Genomic DNA, 22,674 nt, shown 5'->3' with positions numbered 1-22,674 from the left:
TTACGTAATTTGTGGGGGTCCAAGACCAAATACAAAGCCCCCCCCTTTTTTAAAAAGAAAAGAAAAGTATTACAAATTTCAAGACAGCAACAACAAAGCTTTCAACTGAGCCCTCCCAGGCATGGGACCCTGCGCAGCTGTACAGATTGGATACTCATGAAGCTGGCCCAGATACGAGTTATTGTTTTCACCAAAGCATTCCAGTTCCATAGCTACCAAGACCCAAATTAAAAAACATGCGCCACCACTCTCAATCCTCTCAGTTAACCCTGTCTTTCTAGAGTAAGGTTGCAGCTGGGACCAGAGAAATCTGGGGTCTGCCGACATATTTGATGGATTGCTACCACATTGGCTTCAGTTACATTTGTCACACCCACTAATCCCCACTTCTGTCACAACCTAAGGATGCCCAGGATATCAATGTCTAAGAATTCAAACATATTTTATAAAAACACAAATTCCCTCGTAAAACGAAACAAAACAAGCAGAAGTTACAAAGCAGAAGCTAAGTTTCTTGGATGTAAGTCCTACCCCTGATTTCTTTTTAGCCTTACCTTAAACAGGTTTTGGGCATGTGCATACAAGTTTCGAAGCACAGGTGAGTTACCACAATAACTCTTTTCAGGTTAGGGGGAAAAAAAGTAGAGGAAATAGGAGAACCTGATCCCAGCCCAGGAGAAAGGCACTTGTTTCACTAACGGCCTGTTTGCTCCCTCGTTCTTTTCTGCTTAGGCTAAGTTGGAGTTATGACTTCATTCTCCATGGAAGCTAAATTTCTCTTTCCTGGATGCTTGGATGCAGCCAAAGGAAAAGCTATTAGAGGGTAACAGTCATGTCTGAAAAATCACATTTATTTATTGTCACCTGTCCTCCTCATGTCATTATCATTCCACAGAGGTCTGAACAGAGAGGAGAAAGACTACAGATCTAAGACCAACATCAAAGGAATAACAACAGTATAGAGTAAGAGTAATATGGCCTCCCTCCAATGATCTTACGGGCCTTATGTATACTGTGCCTTCTTGATCATATGCTTAGGCCATTAACTATGATGCTTGGATAGACTAAAGCTTATCCTGTCTTTCCTACATGCTTCTGTCCAATTTTTCTAAAAAAGGTCCAGTTTACTCCTATAGCAGAATTTTACTTTGGTATTAGACCTAATTGCTAGATCATTGATTTAGGATTTTTTTTTCTTTAAATGTGCCTATTGGCAAAAGCTTATCTTTTATTTTGCTTAGTAGATTTGTACTGGAATCTCTAATATAGGAAAACATGTTTAAATGTCTATAATCACGCTTAGATTTCAAAAGCCTTCCATTTCACAGAGGTGATAGAAGCACAGGATCATTTTTGAGTGGTTTAACAATTGGTTAATTAGCAGAGGAGTTCTTAAAATAATGAAAAAAAAGTTACTGACCTTCCCAACAGATGCAAATACAAAACCCTGATTCATTTATTTTAAAATCATTCTCCCCTGCTGTAAATAGATGGCTATAATATATACATTTGTATATGTGTGCACAATCAGCCTTAGTAATACCGCTGTGAAGTAGATGAGGATAGATGATTTTCTATTTATTTGACAAATACACTATTACATAGACAGGTTAAGCAATTTGTCCTGTAAGGAAGGGTGGAGCTGTGAAGATCCTGCCACGGCTGCTCCTCAGTTATGCCACTCTTGAATTTGCTAGTCTTGATTATTTCTTGCAACCTGATTTAAATATTGGACAATGCAGTTTTCCTTAATACACATTTTACTGCCTCTCTCATTCCCTCTTTCTCTCTTTTTACCTGTGTGAGGTGAACTATTGGTAAGTGTGGCTGCTTTAAATATATACTTGCTCTTCACAAGCTTGACTGGGTTTTAAGCTGAATGAGAGCACTAGAAAATAGATGTCAGAAATGTATAATGATAAGTAATGGTGGGACAGTTGGCTTGAGTTAAGGACACTAGCAAGTTGGTGTTGGTACCAGTGATGTCTTGGGACCCTCCTCTCGCGAGAGCTAGCCCATTGGCTCTGAAGTGAAACAACACAGCGTTAAGGCTTTTTTGTGGCTATAACCTGGTCTCCTGGGACCTCATATAAAGGCCATGGCTTTCAGTTGAATCTTTCTGAACTGCTTTAATTTGTGTATTAGGGCTACATCCTTTGAGTCCCTGACCCTTGATAGTCTTTCTACAACTTGGCATGTATTTGCATGACACTTTCAGTGACATAGTTGATAAATAATGATATCCACCAGAGAAAGACTATTTTGGAATTATGTTAACTCCTTACTATCTCTTGTCACTTATTTTTCTGACTTTAAAAAATTCAGTGTCTTGCATCTTATCATGCTTTTGGCTAATCCCAATGATATCTAGAAAATACTTAGCAAAAACAATTTTAGTTTAATAAATTCTAAATACAACATACTACTGAAGGAAACAGTGGAGAGAAGCATATAATGAATTTTAAAGCTACATATAATGGATTCACTTCCATTCTTGGCCACTTACTTTTGAATGTAATGCTGCTAACAGGTTAGCTATCAGTGCTTTTTTTGGTAAAAAAATTAGGGGCAAAAATATGGATTTCTTTTCTGATGATAGGAAGTATAATCCCTACAGCATGGCAGCATTTGAGTAATGTCTACTATTGGCTTCAGTGACTCCTCAGAAAGGCCACTGCACTCATTGCCTTCCCCAAACCTCCTTCTGGGTAAGCCCCAGATTCCAGTGTGAATATTTCTGTACCCATAAGCCTTGGCTGCCTGTCATCCCGTCACAGGTACTCTGTCTGCAGTTGCCAGTGAGTCATGTACAGTGTGTGTGTGTGGGGGGGGGATGGCACACAGTGGAATAGGAAAGGCTACAGAACTGTGTTGTACCAGGACATGTATTGTAAGGAAGTAGTTTCGCAGAAACTGCTTTGCTCTTTTATATTCTAGGCAACACACCAGTGAATATAATTCATAATGAACATATTCAACATTTTTCCAGCAGCTCAGTATATTATTCATAAATATTAGAGAAGAGTAAGACTTAGTAGATGACTCAGTCCAAACCTCGTTTCTTTGTACCTCATTTCCCCCAACTGTTGATACTAGTTCAAAAAAAAACACAAACAAAAAGTTACCACCAGTAACATCCGACAAACATACAGAAAACAGCAGATTTACGGGGTTTGTAAGTACAAAGGAAATCTCAAAAGCCTGTATTCTAGAAGTGTTTGTGGGTGTTGGTGGTGCTGTCGAACGGCGATAGATATGAATATGGCTGGCTCTTTACCAGGAAGCCAGGCCATGTGAGGTGATGGCCCTGTCCCCTGCTTGACATCACAACTCGTGATATTGCTCAAGAAGCAGCACTAAGTTCTTGGCCAAGGGTTTACTGTTTTACTCTACTACCTGGTGTGCACTCAGGATACAGATACTCTTCTCCCCAGTTAGGACTTGAAACACCGATGTAAAGAAAACATATAAATGAATAGAGAGTTAAAACTACTAGAGAATGCTCCCTGGGATTATCTGTACCATCAAGATAGGAAAACTTTGCAGATGCTACGGTCTCTCTAGAGGAATAAATGCTTGCATTTTAATATTCTCAGCAGCTGGTTCCTGTTGAATGCCATCAGGATGATTCAGCCACCCACCAGGAACACCAGTAACAGCAAGTGCACACACAGAAATCTGCAAAACTTTCTTCTCTTGATGCCAACCCCATTGCTCTGGCAAACTCAAAACCCTTTATTGAATTACAAGGTTTTCTCAAATGTGACCCTGTTTCCCTCACAAATACCAGCTCACTCAAATAAATGGAACTTCTGGCTGATTAAAAAGCAATGTTCTTACTGAGTTGTGCACATACCCTGCTATCAGCCCCTCATCTGCATGACTACGTTAACTAACTTTTTAAATTTTCTCACTTTTCAAAACTTCAAAGACCAATCAGATCCATACATACTCAGTCTACTTTGTAAGTCATCCTGCCTCTAGCTGAACTCATGCTTTAATATTATGCCTCTACCCTTACATGCCTCAAGTTACTGTTCATTCCAGGTTTTTAAAAAGTTTTCTACTGCCACAGGATATGATAATATGCTTGGAAAAAACAGTAATGTGTAGATAAACTGCATTGGCTATAAACCTCATTAGTAAAAAAAAAATTACAATGCTAAAACTCTAGCTAATTAAAAATTTGATACTGGCCTCTTTCTTCAAATTTAGACCAGATTAGACACTTAAGGCAAGAAAATGCCAAAGATGACAGTTAGCTATCAAAAAATGTCTTACTGCCTCATTTTCATGTCTCTGAAGTAAAATCTAAGGACATTCAACACAGATTCAGGTACTCTCAACAACCATGAAAATATATGGCTGAAGAGGGAATCTATAAATGTAATGAATACACAATTGGCTTATAACAGATGCAACCAAAATTAAATTCAAGTTCTTGACCTGCTCTCCAAAGTGAAAGTTTCTAGTTCATGCTACACAGAGAGATATAACAAGCTCATTAATCACACAAACTAGAAATACCAGCTGACACTTCCGGGGATGCAGCAAAGTGGTTGGGGTCTGCAGGGAGACAGAAAGATAATGTGGCACTGACAAGCCTCCAGTCGGCAGCACTGGCATCTTTCACGGTGTACGTGGAATAGGTACTGGCCATGACTACCACTATTCAAAACCTCCAGGGCAGAATTTAAGGATCTTTGAGAGGAAGTAACAGATATACTATGGACTTAAATAAAAAAGATTTAACTACATTTTATCCAGTTTCTATTATGTAAAAGTCATCATATTTATTACATGATCAAAAATTGATTCAGCGAGGTCAACCTATGACCCCAAGAATTATATTAATGGGAAAGAACTAGAAAGGGAGGAATATTGGCAGTAGATGTAGTAAAAGAAGTGAAATTTGTAGTAATAATTGTGAAGGAATAACAATAATATTGAGAGTGAACCATGAACTACTTGCTACACTAAGTACTTTATAGACTGTTTCATAGAATTCCTGTAACAGCTCAGCAAGGTAGGCATCACGTTCCTACTTACAAATGTGAAAAGTGAGTCCCTGTAAAATGAAGTACATTGACACAAATTGGAGCTGTTGTTTATATTACAAATAACTCAAGAAATAGCTAATTTATAAAACAGAATGACAAGATTCATTAAAAGAAATAAAGGGGACAAAATTTGTCTCAATTTGTTAATCCAAGGGAAAAAGAAAAGGGATGAGAAAGGGTAAATGGCTAGAAAACAAGGACAACCCAGTTTGTAATATATATGTATATATACACACATATATAATGTAATATATATTATGTAATATATATGCATGCTTAGAACTCATACTTGGGTAAGATAATAAAATCTAATATCTATAAAGGAAGATTTCTAAGAAGGAAGAAGATTTGGGTCCAAATCTTTCCAAATTTTTCTGATTGAAAAATTTCAAGTTTTCTTTTCTCTCCTTGTTTTCTCTTCTCTTTCTTTTTCCTCTTTCTCATTAGTTTTAGTGTGTGTGTGTGTGTGTGTGTGTGTGTGTGTGTGTGTGTGTGTGTGTAGTACATAGAACAAGACAAAAAGTGGGCTAAAAGGCTCTGAGGGTCAGGGGAACAGTGTAAACTTCAGAAAACCTTTAGGAAGAACGTGGGTACTGGTGCCTTTTCTATTATTCTCCAGATGACTGGTCCTCACTGTACAGACTTTCCCCTGCCACATCTAAGGTGAGGTTCTTGGTAAAGAGAACACAAAAGGTCTGGCTCCTTTGTTCTCTTCTTTAACTGTTCCTAGAATATCATCTACTTTGAATCCTCTAAATTTATTGTGGGGTCAGCCATATGGTGTAGGAGGACACTGTAGTTAGAACACTTGAGTCTGGTTCAAGTTTTCCTTGCTCATCTTAAGAAAGCACTGCCACTTCATTATGTTTACCTTTTGTTGTTGATTAAGTGATAGCATTTCTTAATCTGTTTGGTCCTTTTTAGGACTTCCTGTAAATCCTGTTGTTCTTTCCTATTTGATTATTGACTGGTTCATAGAAAGCCAAGTATAGCACCACTGGTCCATAAATGTGTGCAGCTTTTCTTTCTCTATGCTTAAAGCTTTTTTTTTTTTTTTTACATTTTCTCAAATACAAACCACTGTAACATACTAGCATATTTAAATTTAACATGGTCTTAGACCAGATATTCCAGTTTTCTTCTCTGGAGAGCTGGTTAACCCACTCACCCATACTGAGATATCTAAAGCTTCTTCAAGCTTTAAGATGCAATAATTATGATTGTATGATGCTGACATTTGCTTTGTTAACATTTAAAGGAGAGCTTTTCAACTTCAAACAATAGCATAACAAGTTGTTGTAACAGTCACACTTACATGAATCTTTAAGCAAATGTATATAACAGCTTTTTACAACTATTATTACACTGGACAATCAAAGTTCATGTTGTTCTGTTTCCCTAGAACAGTGAATTCTATACCTGATGGTATTATATAGGAAAAAGTAATGCTTTACAAGCTACCTTTAGAATTTATCGATTCCTATTTTCCATATCTGTTAATTTTCTATCCAGTCCATCTCCAATCATTACTTCTCACTCTGTCATGGCCTCTGTGTTTCGCCCTCCTGACCTTGCCCACTGAGTTCACTCTCACTGATATAATCACAGGAGCTTCATTGTAGTTACATTGGTCACAGTGCTTGTTGGAATTATCATCATTTCCACTGCAAAATTAAATGTGCCTCTGCAATTTGGTGTCTTTTTAATTTATTCATCAGAACAGAAAATTTTATTTCATCTGATTCATATATACCTAGTAAGTCAAAAGACTGAAAGAGTGGTAGAAAACTGTTCATTGGGATGAAATATTAAGAATAAGGAGAATTTTATAAATCTAGATGTTGGCATTTCACTGACTTTGAATCCACAGGTTCAAAATTTGTTAGTGTCAACTTAGTCTTTCAAGGCAATTTACTACAGCAATAGGTATAAATTATGTATGAGTATAAGTATATATGTATTGAATTTAAATGTTAAGTTTAAATTACTGAAGAATCCTGGTATTTTTAAAGAAATCTTGAAACTGATATATATTCACCAGTTCACTGACTTTCTAATATAATTTAAAGTATTCTTCTGCTGTGGGTAAAACATTTTTTTTGCCTTTTATAGTATACAGACTCTAAAGTGACAATGTAGTTCACTATGACCATATCTTGCTCTATTTTGTCATTTATATGTTTATGGTAATTACAAATAAATATTTAAAAGTTTTGCTTCAGAAATTTGTTTGGCTAAATTCTGAAGATATTGCTTAAATAAAGAGTTGAATACTTGCCATCCTGTCATTGCTGTTTAAGGCATAAGGCTTACAATGTCACCCTATAAAAGGTATATTTGTTTATTTTCAGGTTCAATCAAAAAGTATAGCGTTTCAGTACTGGGAATAGAATACAGATTGTTCACTCCTGGTTATTTTTGGCTTTAAGTATATTGATCATTTTATCATTTTCTTGTTTTAAGCTGCTTTAAACACAGCACAAATGTTATTTTCATCATGCCAGAAAAGGGTTTGGAATTGATTTCGAGTTTCCATCAATTTTACTCTTTGCTCTCTGTGAGAAGTTTTTCACTTGCTTCAATTTGGAAGGGTAGTTTTGTTCAAAAGATGCGAGATCACTTTTAGAGAGCCTTAGCTAGCCAAGAAGACTCAGATGTTCTACTTTCCAAAAGAATAAAGATCATTGAATTTGCCACGAGAATTATTGAAATTCGTGAAAAATAATTCATATAAATTCAGTTTCAAGAACTTCCTCTGTGTTTCTTTTCACGAAAGTGTTCGACAAAAGCATGAATCTTCTAAGAAGCTGGCTTGACTGGTCCAGGTTGGAACTATTTCAGTGTTTGGCCTACAGCGGCTGCTTAGGAATAATTTTGTATCATCCTCTCTATTTTCCTGGACCAAATCGGACACAGACACGTGGTGTGCAAAGGAAATCCAACTCCTTTAAAAATTCTATTTCTTTTGGTACCAGAGCCAAGGCCAGTTCTCCTTTGGCCAAATGATCTTATCAAGATTTAACGAGAGTTATGCAGTAGTATCTGCAATCTGTGAGAAGCTATTAGATGAAGGAAGATCACACACACACACACACACACACACATACACACACACACGGGGTGAATATATATATATGTTTGTGTGTGTATATATATATATATATATATATATATATATAGAGAGAGAGAGAGAGAGAGAGAGAGAGAGAGAGAGAGAAATATGTCGCATGCCAAAAATGTCACACATGTGTGTGAGTGTGTTACACACTATAGAGATAGTATTTTGTTGTCTAGTACCAAGGAAGCACATGATCAAACTTACTTTGTTGATACTGAAAATGATATAACACTGAAAAGACTTCTGTGGCATGATTCATTCTTGTGAATTTAAAAAGAAATAAACAAGTGGTTCATTCCACATTAAAACAGATACTGAAGCTCTATTTGCAGTTATTGTTGAAAATATTTTGGCTCCTAGAAAGGCACCTTACTAACACAGCTGCTTTGCCCTCCATGGCACTGTCACAATTCAGTATTTGCAACATTTCAGCCAGGTTCTCTAAACTAATTGGATGAAACAATTACCTTAGAGTATTAAGATTCCTTTGCAGAATCAAATGAAAGGAGATCTGCACAGTTCAGAGAGCTTGAAAGATTTACCACGAATATAAGCCAAAACACTGTCGGTGCTATATACTTTTCTACTTCTATGAGAACTACTAGGATTTAACTTCACACTTAAGAATATCAATGAACACAGGGAGAAATTCAGATGGGTAAACTTTATTTCCTACTCCATCCTTACTGCTCTCGTGCAGTTTTATGTTTCAGAACAAATGCTTTATGTCTTTTGAAAAGTGCCAGAAAACCTCTTTCTCAAACTATGTAGGCCTAGGTTTGCATGTAAGTCACACCTTAAAACAGAGAGCCCACAAACTAGGCTGGGACTTAATTTAAATACAGACTTAGGAGGAAGAGCTCCATCTACTGAATCAGTTAGATCATCGTTTGTACCCTATAGTTATCCCATTCACTACTTGCAACCACTCAGGGCACTGCAGAGTACAGGAAAGTTATAGTCCTGACCATCCACACACAAACACACACACAAAAGCTGTAAGTCTGATGTTCTTCTGGTTATTTCTCAGGTAATCTAAGACCCTTTACATTGTTCCTCCCAATTTCTAAAGCTTTCTGTTTTAATATAAAATTTAAAAAAATAGGATGCTTGGCTGTATGCGGAAGATAGAAAGTCATTACTATTGAAGGGAAAAGCCTTAGAATGTTGAAGGGAAAGCAACAAAGAGAAAATCTGACTACCTGACAGGGTTAAGTCTACCAGGAATAATGAAAAGAGAATAGTAGCCTACTTATTCCTCCTACCTTGTATCACTGATGGGAAAGTCTGCAGTCCCCAGGACTAGCTCTTCTGGTGCTCCCTGATTGTACAATGTTGTGGCGTTGGGAATTTGCTGTGGCTTCGTAAGATTATGGGGATATGCTTCAGTAAGCCAAAAAAGTCACAGACAAAACTCAGGGGCAAAAGTCCTACAAAACAGCTGATCTTATTGGAGAAGTTCTTGCATTTTCCTACATATGCCACAATTTTCTCTCGTATTTCCTGGTTCTGTGAGTAGAAAAATGATCCTATCATACTTATTGGTGGTTTTTTTTTCAGGATTACTGGTATTGAGGGAAAACAGATTCAGGAGATCAGGGTAAAAATTATGGCTCCCACTTGTTTGAAAGTTTTCCAGGAGATTACAGGTTAAAAGTTTCTTCAGAGTGCTAGATATGAAAATCACGTAAAAGAAAAGATGGCATGTTCTTTCTAGATGAAGAAAGTAAGAAATTCTTCTTTTACACACTCAGATTAGACAAAGCAAGCTGCATTTAGATAAACTTGAATGCTAATACAGCTACATAAATACAAGATTTATGAAAATACTTTATAAATTAAAAATATTGTTAGACAAATAGGCATTAATAAGCATATATATATATATAAAATAACTGAATGGAAGTAATAATTTAGTTTTACATTTTCAGAAAAAATAGCATAAAATACATTAACAGAAGTTTTGCATTAATGCCAATCCATTTATCTTTATGTAAAAATACAATTAATATAAATGTGAAGTGGCTTTCTGTGTGCATTCTTGTATGAGTATATATGTATCTAGTCATGTGTATATGTGTATACACACATATATACACACATATGTATAAAGATATATAGAGAAATATATGTATGTGTGTGTATATGCACAGACTAGTACTGATTTACATTGAAAGGTAGTCTACTGAATAAAAACTAGAGCCTTGAGTGATTTCAAATGGGATATTTAAAAAGTTAGCATTAACCTAGCAGTTTTCTTAGCTTTTCTTCCTTAGTTATTACATATTTTATTTTCAGGTTTTATTTTAAAGCACACACACAACAAATCCAAATTAGAAAAGCATTGCATATCAATAAGTATTTTATTAAAAACAATTTATCAGAATCTTTAGAGCTTAAAAAAACTCCAGCTAACTGGATTTTCTTCAAATCATTTTTTAAGACAAATTAAGTTCTAAGTCAAGAACAGCCATAAGAAATTTCACCTCAAAAGGTAATTTGTTTGAATACTTATAAAGGCCTACAAAATGAGGTAATCTCTACCATAACTATAACAAAATAGCGAATGAAGAAGCACATTCTGGCAAGAATCAAGAAGATCTGAAAAGCCTGAGAGGGTCATTGCAGACCTGAGAAAGGTAACTAAGTGAGGAGACATCAAACGTAGTTAATGGAGATAAAGCATTCTGAAAAATGGAAAGTGTTAAAAATCACTGGCAAGAAAGAATATACTGCAATAACGATGACAACAACAAAACAAAACAACCAAGAACAACTGGAAATATATATCTACAGAAGTAACTATGAGTACTTATTAAGGAAGAGAAGAACCTACTTCTTTGTCAATTCCCTTGGAAGACTGGCTTAAAACAAAAAGCTTGCACAAAAGATACATGTGTTTCTTTCCTAGTATTATTATAGGCCCACCTAGATTTAGCTTTCGATTCCAGATGAGATCAGGCATGTTCAGACTAGCACATTTTGGCTCTGTAAGCTCAGAGCTGCTATCATATCAGTGGCAAAATTCTTGAATCCTTAAATTTATGCACAATAGATGCCCTTAAATATCTGCACATTTTCTGTTAAGTTAAATTTTCATTAAGTTAAATATTCTTCTTAATTAACTCTGCTAGTTATATTCCGAAAAGTTAAGGCAAGCAACTCTCATAAGAAAGGAAAGTTGAATAGTACTTACCCTAAGTACAATGTGCAAGCCTCAATGGGCAATATACTTTTGCTCTATAATATTTAGAAGTGTATCCAGGTCTGAACCAGCTCTCACCCTTTTCTCTTCTAGAAAACTAAGTAGACTCACTGAAGGTGCCTCAGAGAAAGATCATACAAATCACCAGCCTTACCTGTGGCCATTCAGAAGACTGCACTTTGGTGTGTGTTTAAAACTATGAATAAAGTCAGAGACAGCGCATGCTCAGCAGGCAATTTAAAAATATTTATAACATTGTTGTTTCAAAAACAAATTTACTCAAACAAAGCAAAACTCACATTTCTTATCCATGCCAAGTTTAACGTTCTGAGACAAAGCTGTTTTGGAGTTTTCCGTTGGGGGAAAAAGCTTTCTAAAAAATTTTTTTTTGTTGTTGTTGAACTGAAAAAATAGTTCTCCCTTTCCTTAAAGGGGTGGAATATATTTCCCTCCAAGTTTCAACAAAATTCACCTCTGGCTATGAGAAGGCATTAGATATGTAAGGTCTGTAAAAAATAATTTCAGACCAAGTAACAAGAAACTAAAAAAATATGAGTTTCAAGAATGGAGTGGTCATTTGAACCTTGCAGGCAGTCTTGCATATTGTTATATAAAACTGTATCTGCATACAAACATACTAGGTTATGGTATACACATAGGTAAGAGGCATGTATATCCAGCCATATGTGTAACTAGAGAAATTATCCTTTCCTTTTGCTAACTAAAATCTGAACTCTTCAAAACAAAAAAGGAAATTCACCAACAAGCTTTTTTTTTTTGTTAGAAACCTGGTAATAATTGTGATCACAGCAAAAGAAAGGCAATCACACACTGGTAAAATTTTGAAATACACAAAATAAAAATTTGGTTATGTAAGATTTTTTTTTTAAAAGTACCAACTGCAGCAGAAACGCCCGTGTCATCATTCCTATCTGAGAATTTCTCCTCCTTTCGTTGAGTGCCCTAAAGATTCCATTTTACCATCTATCACCAAATCCGGAACGCTCCACAGATCTTACAGATCTTATTTAAATCTCTTACTTAATTCTTTACTCTCTGAATCAATTTCAGCTCCACTTTCCAGGGTGTTCAGCTGGGCTCACAGAAACTCCAGCCACATCGTCTACTATCTCTGATATTTTCAAGCTCAATAAAGGGTGCCAAGAAAAAAGAAAAAAAAAATCAAGGATTAAAAAAAAAGTTTATTAAAGTGAAACTAGGAGTACAAATTTGAAGAAGTTGCCTCAACTTTTATTTCCCTCGCAACTCAGCACAGGTGTTTCCTAACTTACACTGCTGTGCATGCTGATGAGAGGAGGGTTAAATTAAGGTGAGGGAGTGGGCCAAGGGCCCGCCAGCAAGCATTTATGCTCTGCAGCCTCATGTGTTAATGGATGTGTTTCAAAACAGAACTCTCCCCCTCCCCTTAAAAAAAAGCCTAGAATGAGGTTTCTTTTTGGCAAATGATTAAACCAGTATACTGAAATAATTAAAGCTTTGTCCTTCAATAAAGCATCAGATCAACAGAACAAAAACAAAGATAAAAATTGCACACACAAATGCATGCGCGCACACATACACTCTGACACACACAGATACACTAAACTAGCGGGTGAGGGGAGAAGGAAATTAAATAAAAGAAAACAAACAGAGTCCTAACAGGCCATTCTCCGAAAAGGAATCTAAATAAAAAGTCATATGATATCTGATAGTGCAGGACACGTCGCCAAGAACTGGAGCGGATTGCCTCCAGGAAGAAAGGGCCAGTGTATTCCAGCTCAAAAAGCTTTTCTTTCCTCCTCCTCTATTTTTTTTCCCTTTTCTCCTCAACTGTGAATGTGTTACTCTCAGGTCAGATCCACGAAGAATCCCAGAATGACAGCTATCACCTTTCACTGTACTCTTGGCAGCACAACTAGCTGATGGAAGTTGCCTGAGTTGGATGAAGAGCAGCTACTGCAGTTTGCAGCAACAGCCTCTTCTCCTGTCCTTCTACCACTCTCAGAACACCCGTGGTCACATCCAAACATACCAGAAATAGAAAAAGAAAAAGAAGAAATGAAAACAACACACAAAAATGCAGGCACAACAGCCACAGTAACACAAGTGTTCAGCAAAGGTAGGGGAAACTCCACTAGCAAAAAGAAAATGAACAAAAACAAAAACAAAAACAAAAAACACCCTCTTGCCTTCCAGATAAAACTTTTGAAAGATCGAGTTTTTCCTTTTATTTTGATGGCTGACTTTCCTATTTAAAGGCCGTGTGCTCCTTAAGCACCATGACAATATTACTGAAGCCCGAAGGCAATTCAAGAATTTTCCTCAAGAAAACACATAGCTGTAACAAGTGACTACCCCCCAAAATTTTTGGGTTTGTCAAAACTTCCCCTAGATGTAGTAGCTTTCAGAGAGTTCAAGTGGTAACACTGGCCACCTAGTACTTGTTTCTTCTTTGAGGGTCATTACCAAGGGAACACATACATGGTGAGTCTTCCCGAAAAGACTCCTTGTTATCAAGTTACTTCAAGCACTGGCACTCACGCCTCCCAGGCAGGAAGGTTCACTGATGGAGCACTCCCTCTGACTGGATAGACAGTGTACTCTTAAGAAACACTGATACAGATGCATTCCATAAATATGGAAAAATGTATACACCTAGAGTTAGTCTCAGTTTTCCTCCCCAGGGATAATGAATAGATTATATTTTCAGTGAATGGGGGGGAGAAAGAGAAGGAAAGTGTTTCTGATTCTTGAAACAACTGTTGTAGCTGTTTCCCACTTAGCAAAATAGTTACCTGCACTTAGATGCTGTATGCAACAAAAATGAAAGGATTTTGGTGTTGCTTATGGGTTTCTCTCCTTGCTCATTTTAGTGTTTACCTTAAAAAGATTTCTAAATGACAATCAAAATGTAAATGCTTCAAAAGAAGAACTTTTAGCAAGCAAGCTTCTCCTTGGGTTTGTAATTCAAGAAAACGAGTATAAAAATATAAATATACAGTCTATACAAGAGATAAAATCATTTACTACATTTTATCCTTACAGATCACATCCTAATTTCTTTTGTTGGAGCATTAAAATGGAAAATGATAAGCATTCTGTAATGTTTGAAGCTAACACAAATTCATAGTACAAATACACATACATAAGCAACATAAAATCAATGGAGAATACAAAGCTATGTGACCATCAGAATTGCTGAAAAATCTCCGTCTAGACTATATTTTGCTTGAACTACTATATCATAGCTGATCTCTCTGGGGGGTTTGCCATTTATGTAATAGAAACAAAATACAAAACACAAATACCTACTCCCTTATTACCTTTTCTTAATAACTGACAAGTGACACAAGTGGTACCTTTAAAACAGATGAATGCAAAAACTTGTGAGATCGAAGGAAGCGATGTACCCCCACAGGTATTCTAGAGCCCAAATTTCATAATTAACTTTTTACCCAGGAGGCAAAAGTAGAAGATGCTCTTGCCTCTAAATTGATTATTTGGTGGACTCTGGTTCTTTCCTCCACAAGATTTTGGGGACCCAGAATGGGTAGGAAGAGGATGAGAGAAGATGCATCCTGAACAAGTTTTGTTGTGAGTAGGAAAGAAATAGCGTAGAGTGAGCATAAGAACAGTTGGATTTAGAAAGATTAAAAGAGGAGAAAAGAGCAACACATGCAACTTAATTAGTCTTTCCTTTTAATTTTTTCATGAATATACGTTAGGGTGATGGGATGCAAGATAGCTAGCTTTCTTTTGAATGTCTTTGTGCCTTTAATAGAGTGAATGTTCTGTTCCTGTCTCTTTCTTTTTAAGCAAAAAACTAATAAAAATAGAAAAACATATATCAGACATTAAGCTCACTCCCCCCCCCCACCCTTCCCTTTGTAAAGAACTCTTTGTTCTCTAGTGAAAAATGCTGAAAAATCCCCGGGCAGCTACTCCCTGAAACAAGTGCAAAACACTTAGAGGCTTTTGGGCTGGCTGGGAGCCAGGAACCCTCCCGCTGTCTGGTTAGAAGAGGAAAAAGAAGAGAGAGGGAGAGAGGGGAAGAGAGATGGAGGGGGGGGGGAGAGAGAGGAGAGAGAGAGAGAGAGAGAGAGAGAGAGAGAGAGAGAGAGAGAGAGAGAGAGAGAGAGAGAGAGAGAGGGAAGAGAAAGAGGAAAGGAAGAGAGAGAGAGAGAGAGAGAGAGAGAGAGAGAGAGAGAGAGAGAGAGAGAGAGAGAGAAATTGTAGCTTCCTTTAATAGACATAGGAAGCAGCGTTGTTTTTTTTCTCTCTTTTCCTTTTTTTCAAAACTGGCGGTCAAGCGTTAAGTAACTCCCGTCTAAATCCACCTGCTAGAAATGAACTTGGGTACCCCCCAGGGGTGCACAAAGACAGAGAAGACAGTAACATACTCCATACTCTTTCCCACCCCCCGTGTACTGCTTCCATTCTTCCTGCTCCCATACACAAATGCTCACAGCTTCTCACACCGCCCCTCTTACCCCCCAACAACAAACACAGCAAAATACATGCTCCCTCAGTCTCCTTAAAAAAAGGCTTTTCCATCTCGGTTGCGACACAGTGATAAGGGGTAGCGAACATCTCATACCTGGTGTGAATGCTAATCAGTCAGGAGTTCTCCTTTTCCCAAGACAGGGAACTGTTTCCTTCCAAATTTATTAGAACCTCCTCCACTGCCTCTTTGAAAAACCTTCTTTGTCACCCTCTCCCAAGTCCCGATACTTCTTTAAAAAAAAAATGGCTTCGGAGCTCCTTCTATTCTTGATATTGATTCTCTCTCTCTCCCCCCACCCCTCCTCCTCTCTCCTGTCTGTGTCTCTTCTGAGTGGTCTATTGATAAGTCCCTGGAGGCACTGGGTCAGCCTGCCCGTAGGAAACCAGACACAATGCACAAATCTCCGAGTGCCATTCTGCCATCAGCAAGCAGACCACGTTTAGGAGAGAGAGAGAGAGAGAGGAAAAAAAACAGTAGAGCAAGAGACAGAGAGAGAGAGAGAGAGAGAGAGAGAGAGAGAGAGAGAGAGAGAGAGAGAGAGAGAGAGAGAGAGAGAGAGAGAGAGAGAGAGAGACCAACCGAGGGAGGGAGAGAGTGAGAGAGGAAGAGGGGGGAGAGGAGAGAGAGAAACAGAGAGAGGGAGAGGGAGAGAGAGACACGGAAGGAGAGAGAGAGTGAGAAAAAGACTGATTGGAACAGGAGGGAGGGAGAGAGAGAGGGAGAGGGAGAGGGAGAGAGAGAGAGGGGGAGAGAGAGAGAGAGAGAGAGAGAGAGAGAGAGAGAGAGAGAGAGAGAGAGAGAGAGAGAGGGAGAGAGCGAGAGAGAGAGAGCGCGAGGGAGAGCGACACTGCCAGTCAGGTTAATCATCCCTACTTTAATTAGCTGTTCGGCTTAGACATAAAACAATTGAATTTGAATGATCTGTCAGCAGGCTCGGCTGAACCAAAGGGGAAAAGCGAATATTACAAAAAGACTGTTGGTGTGTTCTGATAAGCAATACTGCTCGTACTGACAAATCCTCAAAGGGGGAACTATTAAAACTTACAACTAAACAAAAAGTACAAATACAAATGGCACTAGATAGAGGTGTTTTTAAAAAAATGGAGTTTTTCTCCTCGAGTTTTATGAACCGTAGATATTTATGTGCAGGTGCCAGCATATTAGGGGTTGGCGTATAATGTGTGAAAGTTTATTAACGATGGTCTAGGAGTGTAGCAGACAGATGCTGCAGAGAACAAGACAGGTACAGTTGGATGCCGAATCTAGATCTTGGAGGGAGATAGATGCTAGAAAAAGCGGCACCGTGGCAAGAGATCAGCAGAGACAAAGTCAGTGGGCAGACAGGCAGACAGATTTCAGGCACGGCACGATCCTGTCTAAAAAGGCAAAAGTTCTGATGCAATAATAGGTGCAAAACAATCCATCCATCCTCGTCTCCCGGGTGCACTCCAAGGTACAGTTAAAATGGATTAATCTTTGTGACAAACAGAGCTGGCAGAGCAGACTATGGCAGATACTGAGGCGATTTGCAGACCCAGAGAATACAGAGCTGGAAAAAGCCCCAGAGATCAAGCTCTCTTGCTTCTAATTCAGCAGACAAGGAAACTGAGGCCCAGAGACTCACAGCAATAAATCATGAAGGCAATAGCAATATGAACATTAGAATCCAGGGCTCCAGTAGTCCACCAGGCAGTTTGACAGAGCAACTAGCCTTCTGTATTCTTTAATGAATCTGGCCCAACAGGTATGGAAGTCACCCCTTGTCTCCAGAACAACAAGATTCCCCCATTTCTTCAGAATGTCTAAATAGTGAAGTAGGAGTAATTCTGATTCTGGTCTGAATGCTCGGGGTAAAAGATGCACGTCCTTAATTTATTGTCAGAGAAAAGAAGAAAAAATATAACACTGGAAATATCTTCTCAGCGAGGACAGTGCATGTCACATTTCTAGGCTAGTAGGTTAATCTACAAAGACCTCACCCAAAGTTCACAATTCACCCATGAACAGTATCTGCTCCCTATCACCCTGGAAGAAGAGGCGTCTCCTTCATACAGCACATTTGAAAAAATATAGGCTCACTGAGGGTGAAAGAGATTTGATTCTTTTAGTTTACGATGTAGTTTCAAATCACCGGAAGATGTTTCTACCTGGGAGATTAGCCATGGGGCAACTTTTCTGACATATTTAATCTGAAAAGGAGCTACTAAAAATAGAAAGAGGCAAATGCATTATCTGCCCACAAATTTGACAGTTATCCTTTGGGGGGGGGACACCCAAGATCATTTTCAGTAAGGTGCTTCCTCTTGACAACAGGTAATTGAGGGAACATTTTGTTTTATTTTGTTTTTGTTTTTGTTGTTGTTTTTCCATTAAGAAGGAAAGAGGTGCTTATAAAAAGAACAGTGCTATCAGAAGTTATTGGTGAGATTAAGTGTCCTGTCCTGAAACAAGAATCATGGTGTATAAAAAAGCAAAACCTTTTTGTCAGTCATGCTTCAGTAAGGACATTGCTACTCAGGGTGAAAGAAGAAAACCGAAAGAAGTGTCAGCACCTGGGAGCCCACTCAGAGGCAAATCATCTGAGAGAAGTCATAGCCAAAGTAATTTAGTCTATTTGCACACCAACCTCTTTAACAATGGCTGCTTTGACATGCCTAAAACACACGGTCCACAGTCATCATTTTGGAGGTGGGAGGAGAGAAAGCAGGGATTTTGACACTGGCAGATCCTCCTGCAAGTCTCAAAGTACCTGACAGCAAGAGCCCAGAACAGGGAAGCAAAGTGCTTCTAAACGTTTGCTGGTGTGCTGAGCAAGAGGGTATGGGCTTTACAGCAAGCATATCTTTTATAATGTTGTGTACATCACAGCCACTCTAAGAGCCTCAGTTTTCCTATAGGATGATATTGGTTCCATAAGGTTGTCTTGAGGATGGCAGGAGCTAATGTGTTTAAAGTACATGGCTAGCCATTACTTGGTAAGTTTTCAAGGAAGCATTAACGTGAGGGTGTAAATAAATAAAATTGCAAATTATAAAAGTGCCATGTGTGTTGTATCCAAAGCATACTGGTTTATGGCATAAAAGCATACAGGAAAGCAAGAATCTAATATTCAGACTTCTACTAGAAAGGGATGGAAGCAGAGATGATAAAGTTTAGAACCCTAACTTTCTAGAGCTTACAGGATGGTAGGTTATGTGAAGGATGACCTTCTAATCATCCAAATATAACAATATTTCCTAGCTCACAATAACAAGATACTGCTGAATACTTTCATTGTACTAAGCACTCTGCTAAATGTTTTACATTTTTTGATATACATTAATATCATAGCAACACTATGAATAAGGTACTCCCACTGCTCAGAGAGAAGGAAACTGATTTCAGTTAGGTGACGAAACTTGTTTAAGGTCACAGAGCTAGTAAGACATGGAGCGGGAGATTAACTGCAGGCAATGTGACCCTAAACCTGCATCCTCAGACCTGTACTGTCCTGGCATACAGTAAGTGTTCAGAGAGGGTGGCAAACAAAGGAAGAATGAATAAAACAGCAGGTGTTTTTTTTAATTTCTCTATAAGTAAGCAAACATCTCACAATCATTTGAGATAACTATGAAGTTGGATTATATGATCTCTACCTCTTCTGTAGTTTACTTCAGGTGCAGCCCTTACTCAGAAATCAGGATGACCATGTCCCTCTCATCCTGGTGTTGAAAATGGATGGAGTGAGGAACGCTGACCGGGACCACCCAGGGCATTTAAATATCTGACAGCATTTTCAGCACTTTGAGGGTAGCGTTAGCACACGGGTTATTAATTGGCTTAATTCCACTTCGGATAATTACATCGTGTCTCTTTAATTTTTCCCCGACTCCGCTATTCTTCACTTCTTGTCACACACGTGCTCTTTTAAAAAGCATATGAATACACACAAACACATAGTTATATTTCAGGTTTGGCTAATCACTTAGGGTACTCCAGCAGCCCCCTCCCCAAATGACCAATGTAGAGTAACTATGTGACAAGTGAACGAATGGGGAACAGAGGGAAAGTCATTGCAAAATAAAGATAACTAGTTGAAACTCAGATTTTTATTTGGCACTGAAATAAACAGATTTTTAAACCATTTCCTTGGTGACAAGATTCCAGATACCTCATGGGCAGATCTTTCAAGAACTGATGACCTGCTTATGATAAACTAATTTCCTTATATTGTATAGTTTCCAGCATTAAAAAAAAAAACCCACCGGAGCCCTTTATTTTTAAAAGTAGAAAATAAGACTAGATACTAAATGGTATAGTATTTTGAATTCATGGATTCTTTTTTTAAAAAACAAATCTCCAAATATAGAATAGTCTTCAAATTGTTGAAAAAAGATAAAGGATCCTAATTTAATAAGCAGAGGAGAGTTTGACAGACACAAACAGACATACTGCTCTCCTTTCTCCTAAGTATTTTTGGTCTAACAAATACTGGCTATGTCTAGACAATGTCACAAAAACCCTTCCAGAGGCATACATGTTAATCATGAGTGCACCTAGGCAAATATACCCATAGCAAAGTGTAGTTTACTGTTATAAGTTCGTATGAACAATTCACCAAACGTGAGGAGTATGGAAAACAGCACAAAGGGTTAATTTATTTACTATGTATGAGTGTTTTCAGACCTTTGCTTCCTCAGCTTTTAGTCCAAAATTCCATGCATACTCTGCACACAATAATAAATGCCATAATTCAATGTATGCCATAATTTGATTTACTTTCAAGAACCTTTTGTGGTTCAGCTCTCAAAGACTTCCATCCTATAAACTTCCTCTAAATTATTATTATTATTATTATTATTTTGGTTTTCTGTAAATCATCATTTAAAGTTGGTGTTTGCACTTAAAGTTGGCCTTAATACTGTAGGAGGACTTTTCTAGCAAATGGACTTCATTTCCTTTTGAGAATCAGTGGTCAATTTCCATGACCTTATCTGAGGAAAAGCCTAAGTAAATTAAAAAAAAAAATCTCTCCTCAACTTCAGTCACTCAATGGTAATGTCAGCAGTCACTCAATGACTGTCCTCTGACTTATGTCTTTAAGACTGAAGCTTTCTCAGGAACAAGGTGTTTTCATTTTTCTGGGCATATTAAATGTATTATCTAATATGACCCCTGCTTACATTGGTAGATGATGTTCTATAAAAGCTGAAGACAGTGCTGGGAATGTGGTTTACTGGTAGATTGCTTGCCAACCATGCTTGAAGCCCTGGGTTTGATTCATCAGTACCACATGAAGAGAAAAAGGCAGAAGTGGCGCTGTAGCTTAAGTGGTAGAGTGCTAGCCTTGAGAGAAGAAGAAAGAAGAAGAGGAAGGAGAGGAAGGAGGAGGAGGAGGAGGAGGAAGAGGAGGAGGAGGAGGAGGAGGAGGAGGAGGAGGAGGAGGAGGAGGAGGAGGAGGAGGAGGAGGAGGAGGAGGAGGAGGAGGAGGAGGAGGAGGAGGAGGAGGAAGAAGAAGAAGAAGAAGAAGAAGAAGAAGAAGAAGAAGAAGAAGAAGAAGAAGAAGAAGAAGAAGAAGAAGAAGAAGAAGAAGAAGAAGAAGAAGAGAAGAAGAAGAGAAAAGAAGCAGCAGCAGCTGCTCAGGGACAGTGCCCAGGCCCTGAGTTTAAGCCCCAGGACTGGCAAAAAAAAAAAAAAGCTGAAGACAACAAATGTCATCTTTAGCTATGAATACACAAACAAATTTTCTCCGTGGGTCACATTCCCAATATCTAAAATGGGCATGCAGATTATCCTGACCAGTTATTTGATACTTTGATAATATTAGTATGCTTAAGAATTAGCAAACAAAAATACTGTGTCAGTTTTTTTCATAATTTATGTTTACATCATCCAGTGAATTTTGAATTCAAAAGACAAAGTGGTCAGGATTTGTCCTGAAGCTTAGCAATAGTAAGCAAGTGTTTGCAGTTAACATGTCATCTAGAAACAGCCCTGTTGCTGTTACAAAAGCTGAGGGTATTTTAGAAGAGACCCTGGTTCTCTCAGTTTACAGGAAGACATAAACATCACAGGTGGTTTAATCACCTTCAGGTCAAACAACTAGGGAGCCATATTAATAATAGAACCCAGCTCACCTGTGCCTGATGTTATGCTGCGCAAGGTGGCTTTCACATTCTTGCTGTTCATAATCCTGATTGCCTCTCCCCACTTTGTGTATTGCTTTAGCTATACCCTTAAAGGGCATGTTACATTCTCTTACTAAGAAAGGTTTCTTGATGCCTAATGTACTTAGATAAACATAGTACAAAGGAACTGTGGTCAGCAGAAGAATGACTTCTACCAAATATATTCATATCCTAATTTCCAGAACCTATGGACTTTACCTTGCATGGCAAAGGGAAATTGTAAATGTTATTAGATTCAAACTATTAACAAAAGAGTATTATTATTGATTTCCTAGGGAGGCTTTATGTGTAATGTTGAGAGTTCTTATAAGAAGGAAGATGAAGTTTCAAAGTCTGTTGGAGATGCACTGGCACCATAAGAAGTTGGAGTTATGTGAGGAAGGTGACACAAGCCAGCATGCAGGCGCTTTTGGAAGATGGAAAACTGAGAAAATGGATTCTCTCCTTGAACCTCCTAAAGGAACCAGCCTTACCAATACTTTAATTTTACTACAGTGAAACTGATTGCAGACTTCTGGCCTTTAGAACCATGAGCATATAAATATTCATGGTTTTAAAGATCATGCTTGTGGTAATTTGTTATAACAGCCATACTAAATTAATACTAGGACCATCAGTTA

The 22,674-nt window shown here is 37.9% G+C and overlaps 1 protein-coding gene across 20 annotated transcripts in view; it reads right to left on the bottom strand.

The window, feature by feature from the left end:
* The window catches only part of Zbtb20 (zinc finger and BTB domain containing 20), a 730,255-nt gene that overhangs the window by 126,311 nt on the left and 581,270 nt on the right, over positions 1–22,674 (bottom strand). Inside the window, exon 1 of one of the 20 annotated variants that reach the window (XM_070030189.1) lies at positions 15,981–16,292. The exons of 17 other annotated variants lie outside the window; for them this stretch is intronic. The gene's annotated coding sequence lies outside the window, so the exon portion shown is untranslated. Of the gene's footprint in view, positions 1–11,374; positions 11,453–14,838; positions 14,867–15,980; positions 16,293–22,674 lie in introns of those variants that run through there. 2 more of the 20 variants (XM_070030193.1, XM_070030190.1) reach the window with 2 other exon arrangements.

Source organism: Dipodomys merriami, unplaced genomic scaffold (assembly GCF_024711535.1).
Source record: "Dipodomys merriami isolate MVZ:Mamm:240054 unplaced genomic scaffold, mDipMer1.0.p SCAF_2, whole genome shotgun sequence".
Classification (NCBI taxonomy): domain Eukaryota; kingdom Metazoa; phylum Chordata; class Mammalia; order Rodentia; family Heteromyidae; genus Dipodomys; species Dipodomys merriami.
Note: the sequence above shows the minus strand (reverse complement) of the source record. Positions and strands in the feature narration are given on the sequence as shown.